We start from the raw sequence: 24,726 nt of genomic DNA, 5'->3' as shown, positions 1-24,726 counted from the left end.
TCAACAAATTGTTTATGTTTTAATGTGACATATTTCAATTATGCTAAAACAATATTAGCTAAAAAATATATTCTGTGAGCAAAACAAACCAGAAGGAAAACGGTCAAATCTGGAATATTTGTCAGCTTCCATAATTTTTTTTTTTTTGCATTTGCAGGGTGACAGATATTTTACTGACCATCCTTTTTTTTTTTTTAAATCGTTTTCTTTTCTTTCCTTCCCTCCCCTTCATACGAAGCTACCTCGGTGCTTGGCAGGAAACAAAAATGTCTCTCTCTGGCTCCGCCTCTTTAAGAAAAAATCGGATATGGATGCGAGAGAGAGAGAAAAGGGCAGCAACAATGTGACAGACAACACAGCCGCTCGGCTCGGAGTTGTAGTGGATATCAGCTCAGTGAACGGAGGGAGGGCAGAGGCGAGCCAAGCCGAGCCGCATGCTCGCTGTGCAACAAGGGGTACGGGAGCGGAATAATGAAGCGGCGGCCAGCAGAATCCAGACAGCAACTAGGCGGCGTTTAGGTGAGGCTTTGTTCGCTCTCCTTTCGGTTTCCGTGCAGATCTGCATGTTCAGATATGTTTGTTGGTGCTCCGGAGCGCTTTGTTTGTTCCGGGACTCGGAACAACATCCACAGACGATGTGCATCCTCGATGTTCGGCTGATAACAAATAAACACCACCGCCGGATCGGGTTTTCAAATGATTTTGATGCAGAAAACGCGTTTTTTTGCCTTCCGTACTTCGCTGGATCTCCTTATTCGGAATCACGGCGGTTGATTTAAGCGCGTTTGGCTCATTGAGACAAATGGTTTAGTCAAAGGAAGGCGTTATTGACAAAAGCAGGACAGTTCACTGTTTTCCAGTTAGTGGCTGCCGCTACTCTGTACAACGACAATGAATCATTATGGGGGTTTTCTGCTGGAGAAAGTGACTTCTTCATTCATATCCCATAATGAAATCAGGCCTGCCTGAATACTTCTGTGGAACTTAAGGAGAAGCTGATTGTTGCCCCCTTGATGCAGCATGACGAACCCCAGTTGCAATGTTGTCAGAACTGTGAAACGAAATTGTGCAGTCTCATCTTATTTGTGTTCGTTCGGACTGTAAGCTGCATGGGCAGGTTGTTTTTGTACACGTTTTCTTCCATTTAATCAGGAACAAAAACATCGAGTGGTTACTTTGCTTATTTATATATATATATATTACACTGAAATGCCAGATTATTGTTATTTTCTTGTCTAAAATGAGAGAGGAGCAGGAGTTTAAATCTGTATATTTTTTTCTAAAATGTCACCCTCCACTACTTCCACCTGTGTTATCAAAGTTGATCAGTAATGTCACGGCCCTTGTATGGTGAAACTGATTGTTTCCAACATCAGACTCAGTGTGATTTTAGAAAAGTGCAACAAAAAGCATTCTTACTTAATTGCCATTGCCTAAACTCATCATGGATTTTGATACTTAATTTTATTTTATTTTACTGATTGTTGTTGATATATAGAGTGGACCTTTGCCTTTTTGCAGAATCATATTGGCAGATTTTTCAGTAGAACACAATTCCAAATTTTCTCATACAGCTTTTCTAAAATATTCCAAAGAAAATGTGGGAAGCCAAAATAATTATGAGGTGGCATTTACAAAGCAGCCAATCCAGGAGCACCATTAATTTTTCTTGGCTCTGGTTGGTTTTAACCCAAAGAGCAGCAATAGGGAAGACCGTAGATGTTAGTCGGCCTAGTAGTAAAATTTGTCACAATAAGAAATTTTGCTGGATGCTAAATTGTCCCAGTAATTATTTCGGTAATGTTGTTGTATTGAAACCATTTTCAAGTAATATAATGATAATGGGATAATAATTCAAGTTCATTCTCTCAAGACTAATAAACTTTAATTTTAAAAAGAACACTTTAAACATTTTAAATGTACAAAATAAAACACAGCTGTCCAAAACAATGAACAAAATGGAAATAAAAACCACTTACAAACCATAAATGAAATGGATTATGATGTCTCTGCAAGCAAAATTGCTCTTCAAAAAATAATCATCAGAATGAAAATTAGCGAGCTCATCTTAATTTATCACGCGATTAAATGCTTAATTGCTTGTTACGGCAAGCTTAGATGCTAGCTCCACTTAGATGTGGCAGTGCCAAGGTGGTTTCTCCTGTGCGTATTAAAGCATATTGAGGTATATTTCTTGTTTGAACCATTAAAATGTGCAGCTATAAGCACGCATAGATTTCTGTCCGGTAAACTGACCCCAGTGCTCTTCACTTCTTGCCCATTGAATATAAACACCAGCCGTCTGTAGCTCTGCTATTATCAGAAAAACATGAAAAAACTCACTGTCTCATCGTCAAATACAGGAGACTTTGTGGTTTCCTGTATTTGACAGGTCTGTTTTCCAGTGCTGAGAAACAGACCTGTGAAGCATTAACATGTCTACCTCTGTAATATTCTCTATTGAAATAGATTCATTCTCATAATAAATGCTAATCTTCTGCATTATGGGGTAATTTCCTTAAGTCTGCGGGTTGACGTGTGAAATATCTGTGTGTAGCTGATGGTGGTTAGGACGCCTTCAGTTTAGAAACTCAACCAGGTTCTTTTAGCTAACCCTGCTGTTCAGAATGGGGATGTTGGAACAGGAAGTGCAAAATCATAAACTTCTTGCACTTCAAAGAAATTGAATGCTTTTACACAACATTGTTTGTGCATTACACAATGGTCTTATTCATGGCCTCACACCTGACTTTCCATATTGAGGCGATCTGCACTGCAAATACTCACCCAAAGGCACTTCAAACATACCAACATATTCATTTTATGCCTGGCATAGAACTGTCTAATTATTCCTGGTTGCTGTCTGGTATCTGTTTGTCTCTGCAGCTGGATACTTATTGTCTGAAATGAGATGCTCTCCCTCTGTGTCTGCAAATCGAAGACAGCAGAATACAGGTGTGCAGGGTAGCTGTTTCTGCGTACACACCGACAACAATGGAGCTTCATCCTGCAGCTCCAAACCGCATTAAAGCAAACACCCTATTCTCTTGTTTCTTCTTTTTCTCGGTGCATTCTCGTCTCTGTTTATTCACGATTAAAACAATCCCTTTAACTAATTTTGGTCTTAGTTTTGGAGGCTTGTGATGCGCACTGCGAGGAGAGAAGATTATTTTTGCTTTGAGAGCGGCAGAAAAGAGAGACAATTGACAACTTTCATGTGTGCAGTGTTTTAGAGTAGATGGAGAAAAAGAGAGTTCCATCTAAGACTACCAGCTAAAAATATTTCTGTAACAACGAACAGATGCCTTTTCTTCTTGTTTGAAAGGCTGAAGCAGAGCTCATCAAGGTTGTGTATTTTACAGAGTTTCCATAAATCAACAAGCTACACAAAGAGCATTCTACATTTATCAGGCCCTGCTAAAGTCACTAAAATAAATTAACCTTTAATCGCTGAGCTGTAATCTCACACTGAAAATATATTTGAAAAAAGTCTAAAAATCTGACCTTTGAGGACATTTCAGCTAGGAAAGAAATTTGATGTTAATAATTTGTAAAAAAAAAAAAAAAAAAAAAAATCACAATTCCTTTTAAAATGACTTTAACTGTATTTTTTTGTGTGTTTTGTAGTTTGTTATTCAAAGTGTCTTGAAATCATTTTATTTGGAAGATTGTTTTTCATTTTGTAGAATTTCTTTCATTTTAACCAAACATTTTTTTTTTTCTCCAAAAATCAAAAGTAGCTTTAATTTATTTACAACAAGTTGGAAACTGGATCAGTTTTTCCTTTTCTATTAAAACGATTTGTAATGGTGGCGAGTCTGATCTGTGACTTCCTCTATTCCTGGGACATAAATGTGTCATCACTAAAGGACTCATTTCTCTTATCCACTCTTGCAAATGCGGGAGAAAAGGGCAATAAAGTAAGGAAGGTGCATGTTGACCTTTTTATAAATCAGAAAATGGCTGCAGCAAAACAGCTACAGTTTGTCTAAGCATGCACATTACCGCAATAAGGGCCATAACTAAAATGTTAACACATAAACAACTGGACATGAGTTTATTTTGCCAACATACACATTGAGGAGGTCAAAAAATCTCCTCAATGTTTCATGTTAAATTATTTAAAAGTAGTAAAAGGAAATTCATTTAAAGCTTCTGAAACATTTTTATCAGAGCTTTAATAAATGGTGGTTAAAATGTCATCCTGAGCAGAAAGTTTTAAGGCATTGGATCCTTCTTGAGCACTTACTTCAGTTTTCCTGTTCACTCTTGACTGCATTTTTGAATGTACATAGAAATGGACATAGATTTAAAGTTGTTTTCTAAAAACCCCACATCTATGTCAAGTATTAATAAACTTTCGGCCATGTGACTTACGACAAAAGCTGAAACATCTGTCATTGGGTTAATCTTTGCAGGTTGAGATCTTTTGCTCCAGCTGCTTCACAACAATAAGGAATCTAAAAAAGCTGATGAAATTATCACTCACATGATCCATGTGAGTGATTATGACCCAGTAATAGGGCTACTCCTCTCATTAGCATCAGATGAGATGAACTGATTCATGCAGAAGAGTGAGCGAGGAAGAGATTATTTTTTTTCTGAAGTTACTGTTCTTCTGGGTTTGATAGAACCCAGAAGAACAAATCTGGGTTCCAACTAGAACAAATCCAAGTTAGTAATTTGTTTACACCTACAAAGTGCGAAGTGGACTTCTTGAAAACTGTAGAGAAAAATAGCGGTGGTAGAAATCAACAAAAAGTCAGTGTTGTTCTTTTCCTATGTCAGACACTCTGTGTATTTTTCCACATTTGATTTTACTACACCGTGATCCAAATTATTATGCAAGTGATATTTTCTCAGATTTTCTTAAATGGTCAATGCAAATGATGGTCAGTATAATTTTCAAGTCATGAACTATTACAGTATAAATCAAATTTTACTGAACAAAGCTCCCAAAGTTCTCAATAGGGTTGAGGTCAGAGGAGGATGGTGACCACACCATGAGTTTCTCCCCTTTCATGCCCATAGCAGTCAATGACACAGTGGTATTCCTTGCAGCATGAGATGGTGCATTGTCATGCATGAAGATGATTTTGCTACTGAAGGTACGGCTCTTCTTTTTGAACCATGACAGAAAGTGATCAGTCAGAAAGTCCATATACTTTGCTGAGATCATTTTCACACCTTCAGGGACTTTGAAGGGGCCGACCAATTATTCTCTCCCCATGATTTCAGCCCAAAGCATGACTCCACCACCTCCTTGCTGACGTCACAGCCATGTTGGGACGTGGTGGCCATCCACCACCAATCCACCACTCTGTCCATCTGGACCATCCAGGGTTGCACAGCAGTAATCAGTGAACAAGTCTGTTTGAAAATTAATCTTCATGTACGGCTGGGCCCACTGAGACGTTTCTGCTTGTGAGCTCTGGTTAGGGGCCCAATAGTAGGTTGATGCACCGCAAGCCTCTGGAGGATCCTCCACCTTGAGGTTCCAGAGGCACCAGCAGCTTCAAACAACTGTTTGCTGCTTTGTAAGGGCATTTTAACAGCTGCTCTCTTAATCCGATGAATTTGTCTAACAGAAACCTTCCTCATTTTGCCTTTATCTGTACAAACCCATCTTTGTTCTGAATCAGCCACAAATCTCTTCACAGTACGACGATAACGCTTCAGTTTTTGTTAAATATCTAATGTTTTCATACCTTGTCATACGGCACTACACTATCTGATGATTTTCATCAGCAGAGATTCTTTCTCTTTCCCATATTGCTTGAAACCTGTGGCCTGCTTAATAATGTGGAACATCCTTCTTAAGTAGATTTCCTTTAATTGAACTCACCAGACAAACTAATGAACCCAGCTCTCTGAAATTAATTGTAGTGATACAAAGAGCCCTGACACACAATACCATCTATAAATTTAATAGCACAACAAAAAATTTAATCTTTATGACACTTAAATCCAATTTGAATAATAATTTGGAACACGGTGTATATCATCAATAAATGCTGTATTCACATTTTAAAACATGACTGAAAAAAATTATTTTTTGACCTCTGATCAGCAAATTTACTGTCTAATAATTTCAACCTTAATTGTTAAGATGATTCTGGCTGATTTGAATGCTGCAGAACTCACTCACCTGTACTCTTTCACATGCACCAAAATCTACATGTAAGTCATCATTTTAAGCATTTGTATAACGCTATTAATATGCTATTATTTCCTCAACAGTAAATACAACTGTTTAATCATAGTCTCTGAATTAGTTTTTCTGTTTTTTGTTTTATAGTACCATCATGAGAGTGTGATATTTCTGCTCAAGGTTATCATTCTGTCAGAATCTCATAAAGGTTCATTCCTAGTGGGAATAAAGGGAATCTGAAAATGTTTTTACTCCTGAAGGTTTTGTTGGCCTTTACAGCAGCAAGGCCACCATTTGTCACAGCTTGATAAACTTTGCTTCACCGTATCCTCTCTGTTTTGCTTCTTTTATTTTGTGACCAAAAGTTCCACGAGTAGCTCTGTATTATTATTCCATCCATTTTCTTACACCCTTGTCCCTAATGGGGTCAGGAAAGGTGCCGGTGTCTATCTCCAGTGAACGTTTCGGGCGAGAGGAGAGTGGTACACCCTGGACAAGTTGCCAGTCTGTCGCAGCCGTATTCTTATTCTTATTTCTTTTTCTTTAAGAATAAATTCCATCAGACTTGAATAATAAGGACAGCTTATTCTACATTACGACTACTGTGCTGGGCAATCTGTTAATGTGGCACCAAGCCATTCATCCTGTTATTATGAATAGGTTGTGTACACACAACAAGGAATATTGCTCTTGCAGTTTCATAATGAAAAGCTCATTGTGACATCATGCCCACACATTCGGTAGCCATTAGATTAATCTAAATCGGCGCATGTCAGGGGGAGAAAGGCTTATTTTTGTGCTTTTTGTCTGTTCAGACGCAATAACACTATTCGTTTATTAAATTTCACACTCTGCAAGATCCTCAGGATTAAATTTGGGTCTTTGATTTGTGTCAGTCTGAGATATTCTTAGATTGGTTTATGTAAAAATCAGTGTCAGAGAACCATCTTCTTCCATTCAGTAATTTGTTTGGGAAATAAAGCATTGTGATAAAATACCAGAAAGAATTTGGTTTGTTTTAATTCGAACAAAACATGACTTCAAACGATCATTTAATCATACGAGTGTAGTTTCTGTTGTCAGCATCTTCTTCTTTTTTTTTTTCTTCTTTCGCTTATAAAATACTTCATGTACATTTCTAAATTATGGAGCAATACATCTTTAAATCAATCAATCAATCAAATGTTGGATATTTGGATAGCACATTTCAGCAACAAGGCATTTTAAAGTGCTTTACATCATAAAAACATGAAAACACAAAGTCATGCAACATAGAATCAACAATCAAAACATTACATTAAGTCAAGTGCCATCATTAAATTCTTAATTGATTATGTTTCAAATACAACTCTAAACAGGTGGGTTTTTAGTCTAGATTTAAAGGCACTCAGTGTTTCAGCAGTTTTGTAGTTTTCTGGAAGCTTGTTCTAGATTTGTGGTGCATAGAAGCTGAATGCTGCTTCTCCTCGTTTGGTTCTGGCTCTGGGAAAGCATAACCAGAAGACCTGAGGGGCCTGGAAGTTTGATAAAAGTTTGATCTTTAATATATTGTGGTGTTAAGCCGTTCAGTGATTTATAAACTAGCAACAGTATTTTAAAGTTTATTCTCTGAGAAACAGGGAGCCAGTGTAGGAACATTAAAACTGGTGTGGTGTGCTCTAACTTACTGGTTTTAGTGAGAACATTTTTCCTGCGTTTGTTTTGTTTGGGCACAGCACTGGTACTGGCTTTAGAGTGGATATGCAGATTAATCCTCCGATTTTTTTTAAATGATTTTCTCTGAAAAGAAGCTAGAAGATTTGTTGAAAATTCATTCCATCCATAAATTTGAGAAACTCTGGTCCAGAAGACTTTTCTTCATAGGTATTTTGTGACTGCAGTGAATGAGTGGAGGAGGTGAGGGACCAGTCACTCCGTCTCCAATCGATGTTGTTTCAGTTTGTTTTGGAATAATTTGTTCTTGATACGCGAAGCGTTCCATCCTAATCAGACATGCTTGAGCCTGTTCTTCTTAAGTGATGATCACATCGTTGTTCTTGTTGATAAAATTATAAAGATTTGCAGTGAGTAGCTTTATCCCATGTTTATTAAGATAGTGTCTGCCTCTTCCAAAGAGGTGAAAGCGCTGCCAATAGATCCTAAGATTATCAATGAAGGTCACTGAGCTGGCAGAGCAGGTTTTAATCAGTCATTTGTTTATCATGAACAGCCTGGAGGGTTTTTTGTCTCCCCATTGAGGTGATGGAATTGGACCACTGAGAAATAACTTAATTTTTAATAGTCCCATAGTGTTTAGAAGAATATTAAGGTCCCTTTTCAGAATCTCAGATTTTTGTTTAGCCAGATCGTTGGCACCAACATGCACGACTAAAGTCTCAATATTTGGTTGATCAGTGGTCAGAGAGTGTACTTTGTGAGTCAAATCAGATACAATGTTACCAGGATGTTACACTCATTTTCTTGGTATTGCAAACATGACTGATACCATTTACTGCCTCATCTAAAACAACAAGCACTTTTGCAAGCATTTAGAGGACATGAGAAACGCATATCCATTGCTTTGTAACAAGCTGTCCACACAAAGGAGAGATTGTTGAGGCCTGCAGTCCAATCCTGATGTTGAGTCTTCCCCGAAATGGGAAGAAGGGTGTTTCAGGAAATGTTACCATAAAAATATATGACACTCGTTTTCTTGGTATTGCAAACGTGACTGATTCCGTTTACTGCCTCATCTCCAACAAAAAGCTCTTTTGCATACCTTTGTTTTTCTGATGATCGCTTTGCCCTGTGGAGTTTTGGGGGGTGGATGCGTTGGTCTTGTCTAATTGTTGATGTTTGAATGCGATTTTTCCCTCAGAAACATCTCAATGTTTGGTTTTAACTATAGTAGTTGCCAAGAAATGAACATATTAATTGTTCTTCCGCATTAAATTGAGTATTGTCTGTGGCTTTACGAAAGCTGTTTGGGATGAAATTAGAATTTTTGAACCCCTCAAAAATGTTACAAACTTTCATTTCAAACATACTATTGCATTATATTTATCTTGGTTACCAGGAAAACAAATCAGAACATGCATATTAATAATACTAATGTTTAGATGTGACAACATTGTAGCAACAGCATGGCACTGGCATTATTTTTATTAAAAACATTGGTACACCAGAACAATGATGATCGACTCTTCATTAACTCGTGGCGTAAAAACTCTTTTTCTAACTTCATAAATTGTTATATTCATCCATACATCCATACAGCTTCTTTTTCTGGGAGGATAGCCTTGTATGTGTCTTGTAAAATAATTTCCCTCTTGAATAATCTGCTATTCCCAACCTTCTCAACGCTAGAGTTAATGATATGTCATAACAGATAGCTTTCCAAGCTTACTATAAAGAACATGGTCCAGGCACTTAGGACTTTATAATTTAGCATGGATTTACTGGGTATACAGCTCAAAGTCCTTTTATTTAAAGCTCATATAATTTTACTGCTGGCTGTAGTTTGAGGTGGAGTTTCATTTCTTTTGTCCTCGATTGTTCGAACACCCGACTGTGTGGGATTCTGTGGGCACCAAGGGAAACTTCAGGTGTAATTTCAGAGGTGCTCTAAGTGACGAGGCCAGCAGTTATCTGAGGTCAGTCTTCAAAAGCTGGAGCGCTCGAGTCATCAGGACCAGCTGTGCCCCCTCATTTCTGGTTGAGTGTGCAAGCATTTAGAGGACATGAGAAACACATATCCATTGCATTGCTTTGTAACAAGCTGTCCACACAAAGGAGAGATTGTTGAGGCCTGCAGTCCAATCCTGATGTTGAGTCTTCCCCGAAATGGGAAGAAGGGTGTTTCAGCAGTGTTACCAGAAAAAGAAATGACACTCGTTTTCTTGGTATTGCAAACGTGACTGATTCCATTTACTGCCTCATCTCCAACAAAAAGCTCTTTTGCATACCCTTGTTTTCCTGGTGATCGCTTTGTCCTGGGGAGTTTTGAGGGGTGGATGTGTTGGTCTTGTCTAATTGTTGATGTTTGAAGGCGAGGTTTCCCTCAGAAACATCTCAATGTTTGGTTTTAACTATAGTAGTTGCCAAGAAATGAAAATATTAATTGTTCTTCCGCATTAAATTGAGTATTGTCTGTGGCTTTACGAAAGCCGTTTGGGATGAAATTAGAATTTTAGAACCCCTCAAAAATGTTACAAACTTTCATTACAAACATAGTATTGCATTATATTTATCTTGGTTAACAGGAAAACAAATCAGAACATACATATTAATAATACTAATGTTTAGATGTGACAACACTGTAGCAACAGCATGGCACTGGCATTATTTTTATTAAAAGCATTGGTACACCAGAACAACGATGTTCGACTCTTCATTAACTCGTGGCGTAAAAAGCTCTTTTACTAACTTCATAAATTGTTATATTCATCCATACATCCATACAGCTTCTTTTTCTGGGAGGATAGCCTTGTATGTGTCTTGTAAAATAATTTCCCACTTGAATAATCTGGTATTCCCAACCTTCTCAACGCTAGAGTTAATGATATGTCATAACAGATAGCTTTCCAAGCTTACTATAAAGAACATGGTCCAGGCACTCAGGACTTTATGATTCAGCATGGATTTACTGGGTATACAGCTCAAAGTCCTTTTAGTTAAAGCTCATATAATTTTACTGCTGGCTGTAGTTTGAGGTGGAGATTCATTTCTTTTGTCCCCGACTGTTCGAACACCTGACTGTGTGGGATTCTGTGGGCACCAAGGGAAACTTCAGGTGTAATTTCAGAGGTGCTCTAAGTGACGAGGCCAGCAGTTATCTGAGGTCAGTCTTCAAAAGCTGGAGCGCTCGAGTCATCAGGACCAGCTGTGCCCCCTCATTTCTGGTGGAGTGTGCAAGCTTTAAGAATACACGAGAAACGCATATCCATTGCATTGCTTTGTAACAAGCTGTCCACACAAAGGATAGATTATTGAGGCCTGCAGTCCAATCCTGATGTTGAGTCTTCCCCGAAATGGGAAGAAGGGTGTTTCAGCAATGTTACCAGAAAAATATATGACACTCGTTTTCTTGGTATTGCAAACGTGACTGATTCCGTTTACTGTCTCATCTCCAACAACAAACTCTTTTGCATACCTTTGTTTTCCTGGTGATCGCATTGCCCTGGGGAGTTTTGGGGGGTGGATGTGTTGGTCTTGTCTAATTGTTGATGTTTGAAGGCGAGGTTTCCCTCAGAAACGTCTCAATGTTTGGTTTTAACTACAGTAGTTGCCAAGAAATTAAAATATTAATTGTTCTTCGGCATTAAATTGAGTATTGTCTGTGGCTTTACGAAAGCCGTTTGGGATGAAATTAGAATTTTAGAACCCCTCAAAAATGTTACAAACTTTCATTTCAAACATACTATTGCATTATATTTATCTTGGTTACCAGGAAAACAAATCAGAACATGCATATTAATAATACTAATGTTTAGATGTGACAACACTGTAGCAACAGCATGGCACTGGCATTATTTTTATTAAAAACATTGGTACACCAGAACAATGATGATCGACTCTTTACTAACTCATGGTGTAAAAACTATTTTTCTAACTTCATAAATTGTTATATTCATCCATACATCCATACAGCTTCTTTTTCTGGGAGGATAGCCTTGTATGTGTCTTGTAAAATAATTTCCCTCTTGAATAATCTGCTATTCCCAACCTTCTCAACGCTAGAGTTAATGATATGTCATAACAGATAGCTTTCCAAGCTTACTATAAAAAACATGGTCCAGGCACTCAGGATTTTATGATTCAGCATGGATTTACTAGGTATACAGCTCAAAGTCCTTTTATTTAAAGCTCATATAATTTTATTGCTGGCTGTAGTTTGAGGTGGAGTTTCATTTCTTTTGTCCCCGACTGTTCGAACACCTGACTGTGTGGGATTCTGTGGGCACCAAGGGAAACTTCAGGTGTAATTTCAGAGGTGCTCTAAGTGACGAGGCCAGCAGTTATCTGAGGTCAGTCTTCAAAAGCCGGAGCGCTCGAGTCATCGTCCAATCCTGATGTTGAGTCTTCCCCGAAATGGGACGAAGGGTGTTTCTGCAGCTTATTGCAGTGTGGCTTTTATATTTATTCTGTAAAAAAAATTTAGTAGCTGTTGATCTCAGGCTGTGTGCAAAAGTAAGTGTCCAATAGTTCAGACAAATTATGAAGAGGTTAAGCTTTCTGAAAATGGTTATGGAGCTGTGGATTATTTGGCTTTCTCTGGACAACTGAACATGATTTTTTTTTTTAACAAATGTAGCAGCCTGCATGTAAAATACTGATGTGAACGAGTTCTGTTAGCATTCCTAAGAGGCAGAAGTATACACATGCACATACCTGGACATGCAAAAGCCCTTCATCAGTACGGGAATCTTACCAGTTTCTGCTCTTGCAACGGCTACAATTTAATTCTTCTCATTTATCTCTTGTTGTTTTCTTGAAACATATCAGCGAAAGCGAGGTCAATAGAAAGAACACACAATGCAGGGCTTTTCCTGTCTTTTACATTTTCAGAGACAAAAGAACAGACACCATCTTTAGGTGTGTTTTAACTTCAATCACAAACAATATAATTTAAAATTTTCTTTAATTAAATATCTATGTAGGCACAGTGTCAGTTTTATTCATCTGCATTGAGCAGAGAGCAAACAAACTGGATCTCATGACGGAAACGACCACATTGAAACAAAAGGAGGCGAGTACTTCTGCTTCGGCTGGTCGTGGTGAATATTTAACAGACAGAATTTCCATAACACTTTCATAGTGTTCTTGACCTCTGGAAACGCTTACTATACAGGTCATAGTCATAAAGGTCAGTGTCTTGCCCACCTGATGTAGGTTTTCATGAATATAGAGTTGGACTCATAACCTTTCTTTTGCCTGACAAATTCTCTTCATTTCACTCAAAATGTGACTTTTTTTAATCTTCCACATGCGACCTGAATGGCGCTCATCAGTTTTTATGACTAAATGTGTCGTTTATGATCACAGAGGGAATATTTGATGCAATTGTTACATTTAAAAAAAACAACTAAAACCTTGACACTTATCAAGTGAGACTGTTCTTGGAGTTAAAATGCAATTCCTCTAGATTTGTCTTGAGCTATCTGTTGTCTTTATCTGCAGTGATGTATACTTTATAAAAGGAGAAGGGTGAATGTAGTGTGTCATATTTCTTCATGTTATTAACAGAACAGGCTCATTAAGGAATGTATGTAAAACCTAAATGGACTGTGTGTATAGCCGCACAAACAATAATGTACATTTTCCTGATTTTTCAAAAGTCCACCTGAAACGATGTGATCTTCAGCTCACAAAAGCAGGTTTTTTTTTTTTGGTGACATGTTGAAATCCAGATGTGGCAGGCATGAACAGATTACTACATTATTTAATTTTATGCTACTCTATGCATATGCTTTGTATGCACCGATGAAGAGTCACTCACTTTTGCCTGCTAATTGTTTGGAGGTGCTGACATGACAAGGAACTTTGATGCATTTTCTGAATTATTCAGTGAATCTAACCTCTTAGCAGTTAGAGGTTAGATTCACTGCTAGACCATTTTTTTTCACAAATGGTCTAGCAGTTATTCAGTGACCAAAACGAAACAAAAAAACAAGGTTGACATCACAACAAAGCGTAACTTACTCACTTACTTTACATAATCTCAAACTGAAAGTATATAAGTGTTGTGGAGGGAAAAATCAGCATAAATTGACATTATATTTTAGCAGCATTACAAATGAATGTTTTCAGTTTTTAAATAAAAGCAGTTGGACATATTATAAAACCGGAGTATTTTTACCCAAGGTTTTCATAGTGTGGCGATCTCACACCTGCCCATGCCTGGCTGTGTGTGTCCGTGCTCCCAGCTGCATTTGGCAGCCATAATGTGAAGTGCAGGGCTGAATTTCCTTCATAGGACCTTGAGTTTGACAGCATGTGTTAAAGACGGCCCTGTTAAGCAAATGAAAGCTTGTCGTTAAACACTGCTGCCTCTGTATGATTTATCCTCAGTTGTGTTTCGGTCACGCAATGACTCAACACTTCCTAGAAGAATGTTTTTATTGGATGTCTTTACTCTGTAAAGACGAATAATTCCAAGAATTGTCAGTTCTTGTTTAACTTCTCAGGTACTTTGAAGTATTTTTTTATTTTCAGACTAAACAGGTGTCAGGTGTCCAGATGAAACTTTGACTGTTTCTCACTGATTAAGTCAAGTTTTTTTTTCCCCTGTTAAAAACGAAATACACACATGAAGTGGCAATGTGCAAGAGCATGTTATGACCTGCTCAGATGAAACCAGCCTGCACAGTGGTGCAGCAACCTTGCCCAGGTGTTATTTCACTGCTTCTTTTTTCATTATTTTTTTTAGAAAAGAACTAAAGGTTTTTTGGGTTCATTTGGTGTAGGGACTGCTTGGAGTCTTGTGTTGTCTCTGTGAACCCCCCGCCCAAAAAAAGAAATATTTGTGGGTTTTCTTCCACAGATGGACTCTGATGTTGGTGTGTAACAGATTTCCCCCTACCTTCATTGGGTGTAGTTGCGCCTTCGGATCAAGATTAATGAGCTTCTAAGAACGACATTGCAAAAATAGACATTTTTTGCCTCACTGATGTAATCACTCCTGAAGCTGAAGGCGGATAGAGAGGACAGGACAGACTTAATCTGCCTCAGCGGAGTCTATCTTTAATGGAGTTGGTCCTTTCTGCTCTGACCTTGCAGGATCTGTTTCTACAGCAGCGTGAGGCCGACTCTTAAGTTTGATCCCTTTACCTCCATGGGAGAACCGGGATAATGGGGGGAACATCTTATTGCAAAAAAGGAAAATGTACATTTTAAGGTGGCCTCTGCACCTCTCCAGAATTAATGCATGATCTTTATTTGACTTGTAGAGATTTGGCTTTCACTGCTAATAGCATGTACCTTTGCTGTACATATGATATGCTAGGTTGTCAGATCTTATGACAGAAATGATATCAGCGCTCACCCTCTGCCCATTAATTAACCTCGTCTTTCTCATAGTCCTAATTAACAACACCATGGCAGCTTTTGAATGTCTGTCAGTCCTGGGCTACATAATGTACATGGACACCTACTTAATATGCCTGCAGCTCCGTCATGCTGTAACCAGCCTGTAAAAGGAGGTCATCTTGAAGCGGATTCCATTCTTTTGCCCGTTTTGCGTCATTAAACTGCTATGCATATAGCATACATAATGACATCTCCAGCTAAGAGAGGACGATTTCTATGAACATTAAAAATAAAATCTAATAAAATAATGTCTGGTGTGAGGCCCATCTATTTAAAGTTAGTTGCAGTGGCAGTATTATGTAAAACAACTTTTTTTTGGCTATGCATCAGGTGTGTTTTTGATGAGGAAATAACATTATAACATGGAGTATAGCCTTGATTCTTTCATGGATGTTTAAGAAATTGCTTAATCTCTTGTGGCAACCGTTCAGCTGTGCAAAATGTCTGGTTGGACCGAGCGCCGCCTTTGAGGACGAAGCTCCTCCTTGGAGCTGCATTTCCAAGCTTCCAAGCTCCACAGAGCAGCCCTCCTCTGGGACTCCCCCACTCAGTTCCTTCAGACTAGTCAGCAGCAATTAGCATATTTAATGACATATTACCGTTTTAATCTAGCAGATGTCCACATTAAAAACATTTTTAAAGAAGCTGGAAGCAGTGGATGTTTGCTGAGCTGCAGGTATGCTGCTGTTTATATAAAGCAGAATATTATATACTAATTGCTTGGTGTTTTTGCTTTTATGTGGGAAAACTTCTTTGTGTTGACATCTCTGCGATCTGCACAAGTGGAACTGGAAAATAGAAACCGTTGATGTAAATTGCAAGTCTCTACAAGTTGGTGTCAGATCACACTTTGCATACCTGACTCCTTATATTTCATGCTTCTGTTCCATTTTAGTTCTGGAAAAACCTAAAATGCGTATGTTGTTTCGTTGTATTTATTGCTGTCTGTTTATCTTTTTCTCATTTTTTATTTATTTATTTTTTGCCCCCACTGTGTTTTTGCATTCTTGCAGCCATGTGTTTGCAAGCCCAAATGTGTGTGATTGGCAGCCACTTGGATGGCTGGAATGAGCTACATCGCCTGCAGTGTATTCTCACCTCCTCATGCTAGGTGTCTGTGGCGAGGAGATGGCTGATCCGCTGCTGGTAGTAAGTCACATTCGCATAGAAAATCTGGCCGGTCGTGCGGTAGTAGAGCGACTGCACAGATTTCCTGTCACTGCAAAATTGGATGCAGCAGGAAATTCTGTTCTTTGCCTGGATATGGTTTGGTATTAAAATACTTTAGAGCAAATGTGCACAAATGTATTCAGTGGTGCGGTGTGTGCACTTGTATCCACATGCACATCGCTTCAGTCGAATGTAGGTCACATCACAGGGAAGATGTGGGGGGGAGGAAAGAAGGTGAGCTGTGGAAGTGATGGGAGGAGAAAGTCTTTCATTATGTCATTATGTAGGAGCAGTTGTAGGATTAGGGCAGGATGTATAAGGAAGCTTAAAGTCTGGAATTTTAAGCCTCTTTTTTGGAGGTAAGAAGTAATAACTTTCAGTTATTCGAGATGCTGTATAGAAAAAGATGTAATCGCTCCACACTCTTTCAGAAAATTGGTTATGTTTTTTTTTTTTTTTTTTTTAAATCTCCTTTTATAACGACAAGAAACCTTTTCTCTTTGACGTTGTCCTGTCTGCACTTGCTCATTTGTCTGTGCTTTTGTTACTTTCTGCCTAATGGCTGTTTCTAACAGCAGCACTTTGGGGTTTGAAGATGTAATGAAGTGCAGCGGAGCCTTTGGAGAGCTCAGATGCTGCCAGCATAATTACACAGGGTGAAGTCTGCTCTCCCACATGGTAATAACCTTGTTGCCTCCAGAGGCTAAAACAGGGCGGACATGTGCACAGGGCTTTATAAAGAGAGGAAGAGGGGAAAATGCAAGCCATCTACATTTGAGATGCTTTCTGCTTATTTATGCTCATTTTGTTCATTTTTGGTTTTAATCTTTAAGATACTTCTGTTGTCTGAAGACTAAGATTTTGTTTTACCTTTATTCCGAGATTTACTTGGGCTACATTTAAGATTAAAATTATCAGCTCTTTCTAGTTATTTGCCAAAGTATTGATATGTTTAAAAATGTAAACCTCTTTCTCCCTCATCTGTCTGCTGTTTTCTTTCATCTTCATGATGCTTTTTGTTCATTAATGTTCCCTAATAAACCTTTGAGGCCTTTGCAGTACCGCTGGAAATTACACTGACAGTAAATTACACATTTTTGGACTCTATTCGTTTATTCACTTGATGACTTCTGAAGGCAATTGGTTTTACTAGATTTTAATTGGCGGGTTGAAGTAATGAAAATACATGTCACATTCATTCATATTTCTATTTATAAAGCTTTTTGAAATTAATACTTTTCCTGCTTCTTCACTATTATGGTCTGTATTTGCATTGGTTTATCACATAAACACCAACTACTTTCACAATGTAAAAAACCCCCAAAAAACAAATGAAATAAACACTTTTGAGAAGTGCGTTAAACCCACAACATTTTAGAAGCAGCCACATCGATTTCTCTCTTCCTCATACAAAGCGATCCATGTGTTTAAAATTAAACTCTGAATAGCTCCTTTACAGCTTTGCTCTTTAATGTCTCACACAGAGATTAATTTGGGGCTTCTTCAGTCCATGCAGCAGATGAAAAGTAAAAAAAAATCCTGTTAAACCAAGACTTTATTGAAACTCCGCTTAAAAATCTCATCTTACTGATTGGAGGGAAGTGTGAACTCGAACATGCAGATCAGTTTGTTCATTTTTTCATAAACAACAATCTGAGAATAAGGAATGAAAAAGACAAGAGTTATTCTGAAATCGGGTATTGACCAATCCAGTTAATCATTTTCATAGTTGCTTATTAACTGCAATAAAGCTTAGACTATCGTTGGAAAAAAAAAAAAACAAATCTGTTCCAGAAAGAAAATAAGACTAGACCCGGGAGCATGTATTTTATGTGCATTAGTTAGTAGATTTTAAACAAATGTTTTCCAGGTGGAAAGCAAAGAATGCCACAGTCAAAGAGAGGGAGCAGACACTACTTATTTTTGTTTATCTGTGGTGAGATGGCACCGGAAACTGTGCTGTCTGACAGAAGCACTCTGAGCCAGAGAAAATCTAAAACAAGCACGATCACAGTGACCCAACTTCAAAGTGTTATGCTTGTCACCCTCAGATCTGAAACACCAAGTCAGTCTACCACAGGACCATTTTGCAGAGCTGCAGAAGCTTAATGTTGCTCTAAAAATAAAACACAGAGCCTGTGTTTCTTAAGCTTCAAGTTATTTTTTTTAAAGTGCTGAAGATCATGATCACTCACTTGCAGAGCATGCAAACTGTATTTTTATTGGCTACTAACTTTCAATAGCACCATCCTTTTACTTGTTTGGCCTCTGAAAAGGTGTCTGTGCTCTTTATGCAAGAGTTACTGCAACGCAAATGTGGTTGTGACTACAGCTCTGCTGTGGCGTTAAACCAGCCCAGCTTACCGTAATAGGAACCTTTAGCTTCTCTATATGGTTTGGTTTCATAGCTCGTCTTTTCCTCCTGACAGTTCTACAGATATTACTTACTAGAGAATAGCACTTTTGCAGTCTTTCCGCAATGTTGTTAGGAGGAGAAAGCATGAAGTGCTGGTGGACAGCTGTGCTCAGTTTGGACCAGAACCCTCTTGATCCAAAGGGTTCCTATGTTAGATGTTCTGGGTGAAGCTGGGTAAACGAGTGCAATGCAACACAATGGGGTGAAGCAGCTAGAATAAAGAGTTTAGTTTCTACATTTATCGATGCTACAAAGCTGCTGTAAAAATGAAGCAAGTAGCACAGAAGGGAATCAAGTGTGGTGAAGAGACTGCAGTTCTGTTCTCTTGTACCTTTTTGAATGTAGAACCCTGTGCAAAATCTTCAACTATCTGTCAAGCAGCTTTTCACTTCACCTTACTGGGAGCCCGTTGGGAACGACCAAGAATTTGATTTCTGATGTACTCAGACAGCACATCTTTAGAGCCATTTCTGAGGAACCGTAGCCTAGCAGTTGAAATGAAGGGCTTGTCAGAGCCTCTGACTTACCTAAAATCCGCTGCCATGTGAAATCTGCGTTGTTTAAAATCAGGATGAGTGTTATTGTGCAGCAATAAACTATAAGTTTTTTTTTTTTCTTTTGACATTTCACCATGAAAAAGCACCACCAATTTTAGATTCAACCCATTTAAATCATACTGTTTGAATAATTGACCAATAAAACTAGGCTTCTGGACCCCTAAAAAGCAGCAAATGCAGAAACTATGATTGTATGAAAGCAGCTCTGCTTCATGAGTGCAATTTTTACTAATCATAAGCAAGAAAGCATGCCTTAGTAATTATTATTATTATTATTTTTTTGTTCTTCTTTTTTTTTTCCGAAGAGTTTTTGCGGCACTAGTGGCTCGTATTTTTTCCACAGTAGGCAGACAGGAAGGAGGGTGAGGAGAGGGGGAAGACATGTGGCAAAGGTCGTCGGGACCGGGAGTCGAACCCGCGACGTCCGCGTCGAGGACTAAGGCCTCCAAACATAGGGCGTGCTAACCCCCTGCGCCACCACAGCGCAGCCACCTGCGTTGTGGTGGTGCAGGTGGTTGCGCCACCACAGCCACCTGCTGTGGCTGGTGGCTGTGGTGGTATAATTACTAAGGCCCTTGCCTTAGTAATTATAGTTATGCTTATGTGAGTAGATTTAACATGTAACATTTCAACATGATTAGTAATAAATGCTAAATAAATATTGTTTATGCACCACAACCTTTTGTTAATGTGATATTGGGCTGCAAAATCTTTAACAAAAAAACAAGGACATTTGATGCAGTTGATTATCATTTTCAATTATTGCATATTTTCTACCTCTTTCCTTACTTTTCCTTTACGGCATTATCCCTACTTCAAACTATAGTATCTTGTCCACTAAAAATACAGATCAATTGTGCAATATTGCAATTGAGGCTACAATATTTGCACACTTCTTCACCATATTGTGGTACTTCCTCCTCACAGTCACGTAGAACAGTCAGAACTGTGTACTTAATTTTGTGTACTTAATTTGCATTAAATCATGCATTACAAAAGAAAAAGACGAAGTGCAGTGAGCGGGAAATTTTTTGACAAATATTTAGAAGAACAGAAAATGTTTTTATTTAGGGAAGTTGGAAGCTTTTGTCAGTGAAGTCAGCTTAACAGTGAGTGAACAGGCTGTTGGTGCCAACCCTGACGTCATTTCATGCAGCCTTCATTTGAAGAGGAATCTCTTTGGCCATTACTATGAATCTAATAACTATTCTGTCAAACAGTTCGGAGTTGAATTGGTGTGACTTTTTTGATTATCTCTTTAAAAAGCTGTTATGAAGCAAACAAATTCAACTCCAAAGTGTGATTTGGCAGGGTCAACCTGGAAAAAAAAAAATCCTTACTCAGCCCATAAATAGCCTTGATTCCCAGTTGGAATTGTGCACACACCCACTCAGCCATTTTCCACCATCTTGAAGCCTCTCGCTGGAAAACCTGACAAAGAGAAGCCCAGACTGTAGTTGCATTTATACCAGCTGGCCAGGAATTTCTGTCTGAGATCAAACTTTTGCTTTCCATATTATTCTTCAAAACATTTGTCTGCAGTAGTACAAAGGACTGAAGTTCCAAGAAATTAAAAATTAGTGGGTCTAAACGACTATATGTACCGTAAATGTCACATAAGGTTTCTTTAATAGGTGTGAGATCTAATCCAAATAACTTGGATCTATTAAAGAATTGCTATAAAACACATAAAGCATGAGCAAATAAGCCACAGAAAACTAAAAACATCTAATATAATGTCAGAAATCATTAATTTAACAAAAGCCACATAAGAGGCCTGGTTAACGAACAGAAATACATTTGTCTTTTAAATGCAGCCATGTGGGGGACTTTTTCTGCCATAAGTCGAGAGCACACACTTTCAGTCTGAAAGCAGGATTTCATGTCTTTTGTTCTCAAAACTTTTAGTAATTGTGCTTACATTCTCTGTTTGAAAGCAGGACTTCAGCCACACTGGCTCACCCACTAGAAGGAAACAAACGCACCCAGTATAACATTTTTATTCTATTGGCTGAGGGGTTTCCAGAAAGAGCAAGAAAGGATTCATAAGCGAGCAGAGAGGTTTGCGAGATTTGAGCCGAGCACGAGGAGAAAGGTTTGACGAATACAGTGAATATTTGAAAGAGATCAGAAGTTTTTAGAACAACCATTACAAGTTTTAATAACAAAACCTGCTTTCAGATTGAAAATGTGTACTCTGGACTTATGGCAGTAAAAATCCCCCATAATCTTAGCCTTGACTTGGTTTCTGGTTCCTTGGGCTTCACTACAGCACTAATAGTCTCAAAGATGTTTGTGTTTGTGGTGAGTTTTTTAAGGTAAACCTATTAGCAGTACAGTGCAGCAAGCAGCACACAACAACCTGCTTAAGATATTTGCTTGTGCTTTTGGGAAGGTTATCTAACAGCAGTAGAAATGTTAATATATAACTTATTTATTTAATAGAACAATTAGCTTGTCTCAGTGAGGACACAAGTCGTCACATTTGGTTGAATCAATAAACCATGCACACAACAGGAAGGGATGTTTGGGATACTGCTGGTTTCTGATGACGTTTTGTAACAGATCTCCCCGATTAGAGGGAGTCGAACAATACATGGAAAACTGCTGTGTATTCTCTGCAATAATGAAGCAGGAAACACACATGTGTACACGATAAATTGAGATTTGAGGATTAAAAAACTGACTAAGATGGAAATGACAAAAGGTAACTGGAATGAACTGCTATGAAATGCATAAAGAAAATTAAGGGAAGTAAAGTATAAGAAAAGAGGCAAAAAAGAGACTTGACTAGAAAAATAAATACAGGACTTGTGATTTTTGGCATGGTAATATTACTGACTTATTTTTGTCTTATTGGATTTGTTTGCTAAATGTAACAACACAACATTGCTTCAAGGTGGAAACATTTCTTTTACATAGCATACCGAGATGTGTAAGGGCTTAGTATTTTATGAGAATGATGTCTTCTGGTTCAGATTGGATTTTAATCTGTGCTGTTTTGAAGTGTAGTGTGCAGAACAACCGACTAATTGCTGCTGGTTTTGTAGAATAACATCTTTGTTTTGTTTTTTATTCTCACCTTGTACTTTTATGTAAGTTCATTTTAATGTAAGTGTAATTATTTCTAGCCATATCCCTCTCACCACACAGTGTGATTTATTAATTATAATTTTCTTGTTAAAATATTATTAAGATGAAAGCTTGTGAGCATTCCCCAGCTTTCTCTTTTTATCTTCTGTCAATGCCAAATCGTTGTACTTTTTTTTGTGTGTGACAAAACTCAAACTTCAACACAGAACCACTTTAACTTGTCTGATAAATTTTTCAAAGTGGCTGCGATTAAAGTATTCATAACATGGGCTTTCTCCCACTGGTTTCTGAGCAGGGCAGCATGAAGTGAATTTTCTTTGATATTTTGAACGGCTATAAGCTTCAAGGTCCGTACTTACATGGCTATCAAATTGCATCTGAGGTTCACTGCAATGAGAATATTACAGGAGGCTGAAGCAGAACATGCTGGGACTTGGTGCCATGGTGTAAAGCAAGCTATTCTGTTGGAGTACATCATCAGTTCTCTTAAAACACCAAGAATTGTGAATCATCGTCTTTCAACAGAATAATGATTCAAATTACACAGGCAGATAGACTTTAAAAAATAAAATAAATCGCCAATTTTCCATTACTGTCTGCGCGCTGACCTACTTGTCATAGAGAACTGAGGAGAGCATAAGAAAATCCAGGACTCTGGATAATCTGACGAGATTGTGCAAAGAGAAACAGTCAAAGTGCTTCTCTTCTTACGATTCCAATGTTGAAAAGATTAATTTATACATTAATGCATTTTACACATCTTTCTTAAGAGTGCTGTTAAATCTTGTTCTTTTTTTTGACATATATTAATGGAAATTGCAGAAATGTAAAGAATGACAATCACTCACTGCAGATATCCAATTTTGTTTTGTGGATTTAGAAACACCCTAGACATCACAAATCAAGTTTTTGTTAAAAATGATTGAGATGGTGAAAAAGCTTGTTGATGGTTTGGGTTGTCTCGACAAAATTGTTCAGGAAAAAAATCTCACAATGAAATGTTGGTCTAATTTTAAGCTAATAACAGACAAAAAAAACAAAAGGTGAATGGCTTTTTTAACATTTTTTTTTAGTATTGCTAATAATTTTGCTTTTTGACAAAAATTTCTTTGAAAGTGCCTTCCAGTAGCTGTAGATTATCTCCCAGTTGGTTCAGTGTAGCAGTCCATCTTGTGCGTCAGGTTAATTACTTGGTGCATAGACATAAAATCAGTATGCAAGTAAGTAAACATAGACTAAAAACTATTATGGGCCAGATGTCAGAATGCTGCATGTGTTGACCAAACAAGCCATTATCTCATCAAGGATGAGTATTTTGTCATGTTAAAAGGAAAATGTGCGTATTTGAGCATTTTTAGAATGACTCCTAGCAAACATTTAATTATCTTGCCAGTGTTGCCTATCAACTGCAACCTTGTTGCACTTTTAGGTATAAACACTGTCGATGCATCTGTGTTTTGGAGACTCTAGCGTCAGCCAATATTTCAGTGCAGCATTATTTAAAGCCAGTAGCAGAAAAAAGAAATGAGGCTAACAGGGATGTGCAGTCCCCAAACACTGAAGATGCATGAGGCAGCCTCATAAATTTTGGCTAGAAAAATGTGTGTTTGCAGTTTTTTTTTTGTGCAAACAACCGCAGAAAGTTTTGGTCGTTAAAAACCTTTTGGGTAAGGAGAATTCAGCACGAAAGCACTGAGATGGAAAGAGGGTGGAGGACAAAATCTGCTACCATGGCGCATAAATGCGCCTCAGTCACAGTCAAACCTCATGCCATCTGTAAGGGCCTTTGTGATTTCCAAAAAAACCTGCATGAAACCCAGCTACACTGCAACTACTCCCTAAACTACAAGCAGGCATCAACCAGACAAAGCATTAAAACATGAATGGATGTGGTGATTGTCAATTTATTTGAGCAATAGTGAAATGTTGCAGTGAGCTGGAGGGTAGAAAATGTGCAAAGACAAGAGATCAGATTGCAATAGTTTCCATAGAGATAAATGGAAATCCTAACCCTGTAATCTGTCATTTTCTGAATGGTTCATACAAGCACAGTCATGCCAGACTTGTGCAAGGTTTGCTTTGGAATAAAATCTCCACAGTTATTATTTGATTATTATTTATTTATTGCAAACAGAGCTGGTGAGTGCCACGTTGTAGGTGGGTGTAAAGCTTTGTAGTTCATGTTTGCAAAAAAAGAGGCTTGAATGTTGAGATGAACAGAGAGCATTTATTTATTTCATTGAAGAATGAAAATGTTGCATCATGTTTCATTA

At 38.0% G+C, this 24,726-nt stretch overlaps 1 protein-coding gene across 1 annotated transcript in view; it reads left to right on the top strand.

Moving 5' to 3' along the window:
- Positions 1–296: 296 nt before the first annotated feature.
- Positions 297–24,726, top strand: part of st6gal2a (ST6 beta-galactosamide alpha-2,6-sialyltranferase 2a) — a 53,722-nt gene continuing 29,292 nt past the window's right edge. Inside the window, exon 1 of the mRNA XM_032566819.1 lies at positions 297–519. The gene's annotated coding sequence lies outside the window, so the exon portion shown is untranslated. The remainder of the gene's footprint in view (positions 520–24,726) is intronic.

This window comes from Xiphophorus hellerii, chromosome 7 (assembly GCF_003331165.1).
Source record: "Xiphophorus hellerii strain 12219 chromosome 7, Xiphophorus_hellerii-4.1, whole genome shotgun sequence".
Lineage (NCBI taxonomy): Eukaryota > Metazoa > Chordata > Actinopteri > Cyprinodontiformes > Poeciliidae > Xiphophorus > Xiphophorus hellerii.
This window is presented reverse-complemented; position numbering and strand designations above follow the sequence as displayed.